The 10,507-nt window shown below is 39.3% G+C and overlaps 1 long non-coding RNA gene across 1 annotated transcript; it reads left to right on the forward strand.

Annotated features, from left to right (window-relative positions):
• The first annotated feature begins 2,229 nt into the window (after positions 1 to 2,229).
• On the forward strand, positions 2,230 to 7,169 carry LOC142468977 (uncharacterized). The gene is made up of 2 exons (XR_012788926.1): positions 2,230 to 4,624; positions 6,838 to 7,169. It is a non-coding gene; the product is annotated as an uncharacterized LOC142468977 (long non-coding RNA).
• Positions 7,170 to 10,507: the final 3,338 nt, after the last annotated feature.

Below are 10,507 nucleotides of genomic sequence, written 5' to 3' on the forward strand. Positions count from 1 at the left end.
AGCACTCTCTCACTGTTTGGCATATGTCTTATCCAGCTGCATGCGCGCCTGCAAGCGAAGAGGTGCGTTGACGTGGCAGCATTTTGAGGAGACCATACATTTTGTCTTTTCAGGCGGCCGCCGCGTGACGTCAGCGTCATGTGAGCTGGTTCAGTCAATGAGGGCAAACCAGCTTCGTGACAAGTATGCCACGCCTCCGCCACACCTCCCCAATCTCCTGCAGCCAAGTTCACAGATCGCTGGGGCTACAGGAGTGCACTCTGTTGCGCGCGGCCGCGTAGGTAGTATAAGCTCTGCCTAATGTTGGTCTTCTAAGACAGGGGGGCGCAAACTTTTTTCCCTGCACCTCCCTGCCGGCGGTCACCTCACCCCCTCACCCCCGAGTCCCCCCTCATCCCCCACTTACCTCGGCTCCGGCGTGTGACGTCACATGACCTCGCCGCGTTGCCATGGCGACGCGTGTGGAGCCAAGATAAGTAAAGGTTTACAGAGGCCCTGCAGCTCCCCCGGCACTTTATTTAAGTGCCCTCGGGAAGAGTGTGGGGCCTCTGTAAACCACGCCCCCCCCACCCCGCAGGCAGTCTTGCGCCCCCCAGTTTGCACCGCTGTTCTAAGATATCACAACTTACAGCAAATGTACTGTATCATTATAAAGACTTAAAAACATCTGAAACATGCAACATTCAACTGTAGTGTGCAATTAAGCCAGCACAGTTTTATTTCTGTTCTAAATTACTTTACATTCTTTCCCCTGGTAATCTTGATCATAGTGTGAAATCCTATTGTCGTTTTCTATTTAGATATTTATTTTGATCAATTGATATTAAACACAAAGGTTAAGACATATCTTGTGAGTACTCTTAGAAATGACTTCCATTATGATTTGCTTTAAAGCAGAAGTTCAAGCAATATCCTAGGTGTGGTTTTTTTTTTTTTTAATAAATCAGTTCTGTACTATGAGAAAATACTTGTGGCATTTGTATTTATTTATTTTTTAATTATTTTTAATGTATTCTAATGTAACAACCATTTCTGTTTCTATAGCAACCATTTACAAAGTCACATCCTCTTCTGAAACAGGCTCTTGCACACTCCTTTTGCCTCTCTCTAGCAGTGCACCAATTGTATCTAATGCCTGCTTGGTCATATGATCTACCACACATAACTTTGCATCTTGGGTACTCTTCTGCAGCAGTGACAGTGATTTAGTGAACCCCCAAGCCGAATCTTTGCTGATCGATCACAGGAGAACACATATATCAGCAATTTAGCTAATCACTTATCAGTGTGCAGATTGTATTGAAGCACATATTGAATGGAATTTTCTTTTTCTTTTTTTTAAACGGCAGCTTGAACTGCTGCTTTAAATTGTTACTTAAGTCAACCTTGATCATTGCATTGTTGCTGCATTGTATGTGACCAAAATTGACCCCTAACAAAAGCAGTATGCATTCCATATTCTGTTAAATATATTCTTCTTCTTACCGTTAAGCTTTAATTTCCAAAATGTTCAAAGCTATTAATCATGTCTTCAATTATGATGCCATTTTTATACAGTTGGGTCCGGAAATAATTGGAGACTGACACAATTTTCATAATTTTGGCTCTGTACGCCACCACAATGGATATGAAATGAAACAACCGAGATGCAATAGAAGTGCAGACTTTCAGCTTTAATTCAAGGGTTGAACAAAAATATCGTATGAAACGTTTCGGAATTGCAACCATTTTCATACACAGTCCCCTTATTTCAGGGGCTCAAATGTAATTGGACAAATTAACACAATCATAAATAAAATGTTCATTTGAATGGTTTGCACCTTGTGGTGAACCCTCTGTATTTGCTCTCGTGAAGTCTTCTCTTTATGGTAGACTTGGAAAATGATATGCCTACCTCCTGGAGAGTGTTCTTCACTTGGCTGGATGTTGTGAAGGGGTCTTTCTTTACCATGGAAAGGATCCTACGATCATCCACCACTGTTGTCTTCCGTGGACGTCCAGGCCTTTTTTGTGTTGCAGAGCTCACCAGTGCTTTCTTTTTTTTCTCAGAATGTACCAAACTGTTGATTTGGCCACTCCTAATGTTCCTGCTATCTCTCTGATGGATTTTTTTTTTGCAGCCTAAGGATGCCCTGTTTCACTTGCATTGAGAGCTCCTTTGACCGCATGTTGAGGGTTCACAGCAACAGCTTCCGAATGAGAATGCCACACCTGGAATCAACTCCAGACCTTTTACCTGCTTAATTGATGATGAAATAATGAAGGAATAGCCCACACCTGTCCATAAAACAGCTTTTGAGTCAATTGTCCAATTACTTTTGGTCCCTTGAAAAAGAGGGGGCTACATATTAAAGAGATGTAATTCCTAACCCCTTCCTCCAATTTAGATGTGAATACCCTCAAATTAAAGCTGATAGACTCCATTTCCGGACCTAACTGTATATGATAGAGCTGTTATTTCTTTGTTGAGTATCTTCATATTATTACGAGTTAATGCGTTTTACTAAGCGGGGTTGCATCTTTAACCAGGCTCAGCACACAAATATATTTCTTTTCGTACCTAATCCCTTATGTGCCATTGATCCAATGTGCTATAATTATGCACAGCTTACCAGCTTGCACACAGCTCCTATATATAAAAAGTGAAACAACTATGTGGCTAAAACACTTGATTGTACATTTGTCAAAATGTTAAACCTGTTGTGATTTGCAAAACTAAAAAGAAAGAATTTTAATATTGAGTATACTATAGCCGTATATAACAAGACAGTTAAAATAACATCAAACTCCAGTTTTATATGTTTAACATTGGAGTAGTAATTCAGCGAGAATGTAGAGAGGGAGAAGAGAGTAGATCCCAGAATTTTCTGTTGGATTTAAGTTATTGGGCCTTATTCTTTAAAGTGTGATAGCGCCGATCCAGCGCTACCAGGTTAAAAGCAAGATGTGTGATGAGATGAAAGAGAATGGAAGCAAAGTGGTAAAGTGAGAGTTAGAAAGTCAGATATGCCAGTCTCTGGAACAAATAATGCTGCGGACATGGTGCCGCAGCCCGTGCGGAGGCTGGGGGAAAGCGGGTGCTTTCCTTGGCCATAGTCCTCGGCCGTGGGGGGGTGTTCCTGGGGGCGTTGCTAGTGATGTCACGGAGCTGGTTCGCCCTCATTGGAATTTCTCACGCATCCTCCCCCTCTTGCCTCCGCATGCACCCGCACGCCGCATGTACGCGAACACTGCCTTAAGGCAGTCTGTTCGCTCAGCGTGCGGACGCGTCCGTGCGAACTGAGGTACCATGGACCCAGCCTAAGTAAGATTCAAGAGTGTAAAGGATTGTTTCTGAAGGACTGTAGCAGTCAAAGGTGCAGAGGCTGTTTTGGCACATATAATTCACCCAGGTCTTGAAATAATCCACAACGTTTTGACATGTAGCGGAGGAGGGAATCAGAAAGAACAGATTGCTTGGTGTGTTTAAACGAACAAGCACACAAGTGAAGCAGTTGTGTTTTGTAAGGTTAACCATGGCTTGGAGTTGGAGTGGGACTAAACAGAGAGGGGAATATTGATCTAGTGATAGGGAGATGATATGTTTATAGGGTCAGAGAAAGAATAGAGTAAAGGGGCAATAGGGATACCAAAGTCATCTGAGGGGGGGGTGGTTTCCAAAGTGTGGAAGTAAGACACCCTGGAAGAAAGGTGGAAGGGACGTGTTGAGGTACAGTACATATAGTATATCAAACAGAAGAATTGAAGGATCAAAAACACCAACACAAACGGTATGATTCTAGAAATAAAATGTCAAAGTTGATATTTCGAAATAGTAGGGTAGTAAGATCCCTAGCTACCCAAACCTCACAACCAAGCTGGTGAATTTAAACAACATACAATATATCCTGTCTTCTTATATCAACATTTTCAGACTTGTAGTTCTTTGTTCATCATTGGGCACTTTAAATAATATACAGTAGCATATCTAAAACTGTACTAAAAAAGAATAGTGATATAATGTGCAAATTTGAAGCTTTAAAATTGACTTCTAGCCTATAGTGAATATATCAAAATAAAGAACCATTGATATGATCTGACAATAGCAATGTGTGATCACGAAGCTGCCCAGAAAAACAATACTGACTGATACAAGTCAGAGATACATGACAAACAGAAAAATAGGTGACAGTGCTTCTAGAAAATTAGTCAACAATTAACTGATAATACACAAAGTGAAACAAGGACTGTAATCAGCACCTCAGAGTCCAGAGTCTATGGAATATACTAGATCTACCATACATATGAGTAAGTAGGACTCCAGTTTTTCCCACCCCCCAGAAGATCGTCAGCCAGCAGTTTTTTGTGTCCTTATACATATCGTGTCTTTATGTGGTTTATATTGTTATAACAGACAAGTATTTTTGTATTAAATGAGCTATTATTTAAGCTTCATGGTTTTAGTAGTTTTATGTTGTGTGTCTAGTGTATTTGTGGTTGTTTTGTTTGTCATTTTGTGTTTTTTATGTCCTTCTGCTAACAGTATACACTGATTGTTCCATGTGTTTCTTTTCACATGTTCTGAGACAAGTCTACGTGGGCATCTGAGAACATCCGGACCAGCCAGATCTGACCCATATGTATGGTAGGTCTAGTATATTCCATATTTTTCTTTATATCTAAAACTGTACTTCTGTAAAGAAAAATTTACACTTCAAGTGTACATGAAATTAGAGTAAGCACTTCAGGAAATACATTGGAAGCCATTCAAATCAAATCTAATCCTGGTCTCTTTCTTGTATTTAGTTTTTCATGTTGGGAGCCGTTCACTAATTCTGTTTTACATAAGAATTATTCTCCTTCAGTACTTGCTCAAACACTATACTGTAAAAAGGATTTGCTTTCTTTGTCTCGGATGATAGGAAAAAACCTCTTCCAAAAAAGTTAGATAGTATTTCCCCTTACACTCTATCACATTGTGTGTCTCTTAATTTCTGTTATTCAATCTGCTTTGAACGTCTTTGAAGCTACACTAGAAAAAAACACCTATGTTGCTGAATGGTAAAGATTTACTTTTGCGTAATTATTGTGAAAATTGATCCTGGAGCCAGAACTGTAAATGGTTGGTTTCACGTAAGGGGAAAAAAGAAGTGCTAGATTTGGACTTTGTAGATAAGGGGATTTATTCTTTGTACCGGAAAGTAGTATCTCACATGGTGTAGTCCTGGTAACATCATGCATCCAGAATGACAGCCCTTTACATGCGAACTCATGATTTCAACAGTAATAATTCTGGCACCTTTATTAAAAGGGGTTATTGTACCGAAAATAATGTGAAAGGTAAAAGAAGAAGTTCCTTGCATCCTTCGCTGTAATGTAAAATGTCTGCAGATTTTCACACGTTATCAGATCAGCTTTGTAATAAACAGAACAAAAACGATGTAAAATAATAGAAATCTCTATAGACTTGGCATGATAGCATAGTTAATGTTATGAACATTTTCACTATTGGATGTACAGGTATTCTCGGAAAATTATTGTATTACCAGTAATGGCATTATTAGAATAAAAAAAGATTATATTTCATAATGGTTATAATTACTCCTTATGCACTTGCAGTACAGTACTTACCCCCTAAAATGTGTTCTATTTATAATACTTTGCATACTATCTCCCTGTGTTATCTTGCTAATTCTGTAAAGTGCTGCCTACATTGGTTATGTAAATAAACATATACAGTACATACATTTAGTTAGTGTCATTTTTGAAGGGGAAAGGGTCATTACAATGCATCTGATCTCAGACGTGTTATTAGAGAGGGTTGAGGTTCTGCCGAATTTCACAATATAATTATAGGGTTCCTTAACTAAAAAAAGGTTGGCAACCACTGTTCTATTATATCTATATTTGCATTATCATGATGAACTTTAGCTACATTAAGGTTTGCTATGGATGAGATATATTAATTGTAATTTTGTTTTGCAATGCGTATGGGTACATACGGAGGAAATGTACAGAACAGAGCCACCCCCCTGACAGTGTCGCAATGCTTCAGGTTGTAACGCTGAGGCTTGGTCCCCACTGGCTGTTGCAGCGCTCGCTATGGCGGGTGCTGCGGGGACAAGAGCCGCCTCTCAATAGGGCAGGGCCCACTGCGAGGGGAGGCTGCCGCGCTGCACGCCGAGTTTTTCTTCCAGACCCGAAAATTGAAATGACACGGACGACAGAGCGCTAGGCCACGCCCCCCGGTGGTTCAGCCAATGAGGCAAAGCTGCTGGGTGATATGGCCGCGCCCCCATCACACTCCCCCCCACCACCCCTGTCTTTCCCCCTGCAGCTCTTGCAGACCGGGGAATTCGGCTGCACGCACCGCCAGCCTCGAAGGCAGAGGGCCGTAGCCTGACACATCACATTTCACAATATAATATATATATATATATATATATATATATATATATATATATATATTAATATTCACAATATATATCAATTATCCTATTAATCTTATTATTTATTGCCAGACATAAAAAGTTAATTTGCAGGTCACAACCCTTCATATCCTGCTATTTCTGTAAAAGTCTGGTGAAAATTGGCACAATTGTCTAACATGTGAAGCACTGTCACCTTAGCAAAATAAATGTATGTAGCATATTTGAAGACATTTGCACGTCTCTAATAGTTTCACCAAATGAGGCAAACACTTTTATCTCTTGCAATCTGCTGATTGCCCACTAACATTTGCTCCCTTTTCATAATGCCAAAATGTACAGAATATATCGATGTATTTGGCAACGGCCTGTAATGTTAATGAAATGTAACCCTGTTTCCCCCACCCAATCTCATTTTGGGCCTTTCTAGGGAAATAGCACTATGGTTACATACTGACAGCCTACTCCCCACGGCTCCTGCTTTGGTTTACCCGGTCTGGCACCCGTTACATGTGCGGATAGTTTCCGGAGGACACAAAGAGAAGTGACACGGTACCTGAGTTCCTGCTGGACGGTGGCTCAGAGGGCTTCTGATCGTGTTCAGATCGTGTGCAGTGGAGAGGCGTGTGAGCAGAGCAGCAGAGTTCCTGTGCTTGGTGCATGAGTATAACTCATAACTCGCTCTTTTATTCATGTTGTTTGTGAGTTTTAAATTGTTGGACTCTTTTTTTGTTACATTAAATGACAATATTATACATATTGCACTAGGATCGGGCGCTTTCTTTTTTTTGTCTTCATATATCTACTGGGAGGTCGTTGGTTCCACGTAGAAGACTGCCAGTATCCTGCAAAGTGTGCTATTTTGGATTTGAGTATATTTTTTCATTCATCCACCTATGTTTTTTATTTACATTGATTTTTTCCAACATTTTTTTACCACAGCCATTTTTGTTTATTTTAACTATAGATACTAGCATTTTTTATCGTTTAGGATATAAATATTTTATTACAAAATTGTTCATCATTTTATGCTTTTAGAGATATCTCTTTGCCATGTAATAGAATATAGGCATCTATATAAATTTGTCATATATGTACATTTATAGGGTTATATAGATCCTAACAGGCGCAGTCTTTTTTTTTTTTGTGTGTGTGTGTGTGTCAGAGTATGACTACTATAGAACCTCAATGGTGACTAAAGTGATAAAGCTAAATTGTGTGAATATACTACGTGTAACTAGATCTAAATATATATCAACATAGACAAAAATATATAACACAATAAACTTAACAAAATAACAATGTGTAAGTGCAACAGTGTAAAAAGAAAAGTAAAGAGTCCAACCAGTCCTTGAAATTAGTCCATGAATAAATGATTGATTCTGATATAGGGGTCTCCGGCTGCTCTTGCATTGGATGGACCACATCCAAGGGTGTCTAGAAACGAGAAAGGAAAGAGAGTGCACGCCCCATAGCATAAAACTGTGTATTTAATATTAAAAGGGAAGGGAGGAGGGGGGGGGAAAGAAACGCACTCACGAGTAAAATGACAATAAAACAATTTGTGATAATATCACCACCATCCGGCCTCTGTGCTGCAAAGGTCCGCAAATATAGGCTCCCTCAGGGCTGCGTGAAGAAGTCGTAGCTCGCCGGAGGTGTAGTTTGCTCACTCGAAATCAGTCCATGAGGTCCCAGAAATCACCTCTCCACCTTGAATGGCCGCAATATGAATCTCGCGCTTGATGCAGCCTCGTGCGCGTGTGCAACGTCGTAATGACGTAATTGCGCAATCAGAGTCCCTGACGCGTTTCGTCACCAGAGGGCGACTTTCTCAAAGGGCTGATAATAGAGAGAACAACGTTCCTGGATACTTATAGCCTGTTGGTTACTTAGCAACCCGTATTAAACAACATATATTAACCCTTAGTGTTCTTTTTGAGACTGACAGTCCCGTGTGAGGTGGGTCATGTAATACCTGGCATAAGTAGAGGATATGGATAATAAACTTGTGTGTGTGTGTGTGTGTGTGTGTATATATATATATGTGTGTATATATATATATATATATATATATATATATATATATATATATATATATATATATATATATATATAAAAATTATGACGGGAAGAATTAGAAGCTATGAGTAACCTAGATAATTAATAAATGAATAAAGAATACTGTATAGATTATATGTGAAAGGCTAAAATAAATTCGAGTGACTAATATTGATTATACAAAAACCATCAATAAACATAACAGTGACTCCTAAATTTTCAGGATGAATAATAATCAAGAGATAAGGTGAAAAAATAAAATAACTAAATTGCTTAGCAGTGTTACAATATACACATATAAACCCATCAATACAGATTTACATATTAATAAACAACATCAACACATACAATATATAAAGATATAAAACATAATCAACACTGCTGATACAACCAGAGTGTATAAATATTACCAACAAAAGATCATACACTAATAAAATGAATTAAAAGAAATATGTATTATTTAAATAAAAAATAATAAATAGATAAAATAACAAAAAATTCAAAATATTCACCTAACAGCTAAATGATTCCAAAAACCACATATATATATACACATGTGTACATATGTATACATGTATGTATACAGAATGATAATCATCACAAATGAGGTAAAAACCAACCCTAAATATATAATAGTGAATGCATAAATATACACATGTACACACATACACATGTACCCATAAATATTGTAATCAGAGACTAACTACACATGAGTCCATATACAGGAATGGCCCCAGATTAAGTGCCATTATTCAATTAATAGTATCAAGGGGGCCCATAGGCAGGGAGAAAGAGAAAGAAAAAGCAACCAAGACAAGGACATAACAGTGCATAAAATTAACTGAATGTAGAATAATAAAAAAATATATATAAAATAATGAATGATAAAAACTGACGGAAAATATATTAAATAAATAAAAACTTGGTAATGATAAAAACATGAACTTTATGAGGGAAATCCAGGAACAGTGGCAAGGGAGGGATGGAAGGGAAGGGGGGAATAGTGGGATAGGAGGGAAAGAAGCTTGGAAATGGGAAAAGAAGGGGAGGAAAGGAGGGAAGAAATGGGGGGAGGAAAGGTAGGGGGGGGGGGGAAAGGGAAGGGAAAAGGGGAAGGAGGGATGGGAAATGAAAATGGCAGAAAAATATTCCTCCCTACAAAAGAGCGAGGAGAGTCAAAGAAGGCAAGAGATCAAACTAGTGTACTGACATCCAGACACTCATTGAGTCCACCAGGGGTAAGAGTCCCCAACTGGTGGATCCAATAAGTTTCCTGTCGGCATAGGATCTTAAACCGATCACCCCCTAGAGCACAGGGAGAAATGTGTTCAAGGCCCATAACTGTCATAGATCATGGGTCCTGATTGTGTATAGATTTAAAGTGATGGGAAATACTATTAGAAATAGTTCCCTTTATAACACTTCTCCTATGCTCCAGGAAGCGGGTGCAGAGAGGTCGTGTGGTGCGGCCAATATAACGTTGACCGCAACCACACTGGATGCAATACCCTATGAAGGAACTCTGACAATTGATATAGTTTCTAACCTGGTAGATAATATCTCTGTTGGGAGAACTGAACTCGGACCGGGTCTTCAAATGTCTACAAGTAATGCATCAACCTCGTCCACACCTGTGGTTGCCATTTGGACCACTGGTAGCGGACGTGCCAGACGCATCCCTTGATCTAAGTCTAGTGGGAGCTATAATACTCTTCATACTTCTAGCCTTCCTGTAGACAATCGAAGCCCGGTCCGGAAGAATGCCCTTCAAATGGGGATCACATCTGAGAACTCCCCAATGATTGCTAACAATCCTTTGAATTGCTCTGAAGGATTGATTAAAGGTGGTTACAAATCTTAGACTTGAAATCTCAGTATTCCTAGCAATCACCGGTGAATTATATCCCAGACGAGATCCCTCCTGACTGGTCCTTGACTTATGGATCAATTGGGACCTATATAAGGAATTTACTTTCCTGAAAGACTCCGAGACTAGTGTATCACTATAGCCCTTATTGTGAAATTTGAGACTGAGCTGT

Source organism: Ascaphus truei, chromosome 1 (assembly GCF_040206685.1).
Source record: "Ascaphus truei isolate aAscTru1 chromosome 1, aAscTru1.hap1, whole genome shotgun sequence".
Classification (NCBI taxonomy): Eukaryota; Metazoa; Chordata; class Amphibia; order Anura; family Ascaphidae; genus Ascaphus; species Ascaphus truei.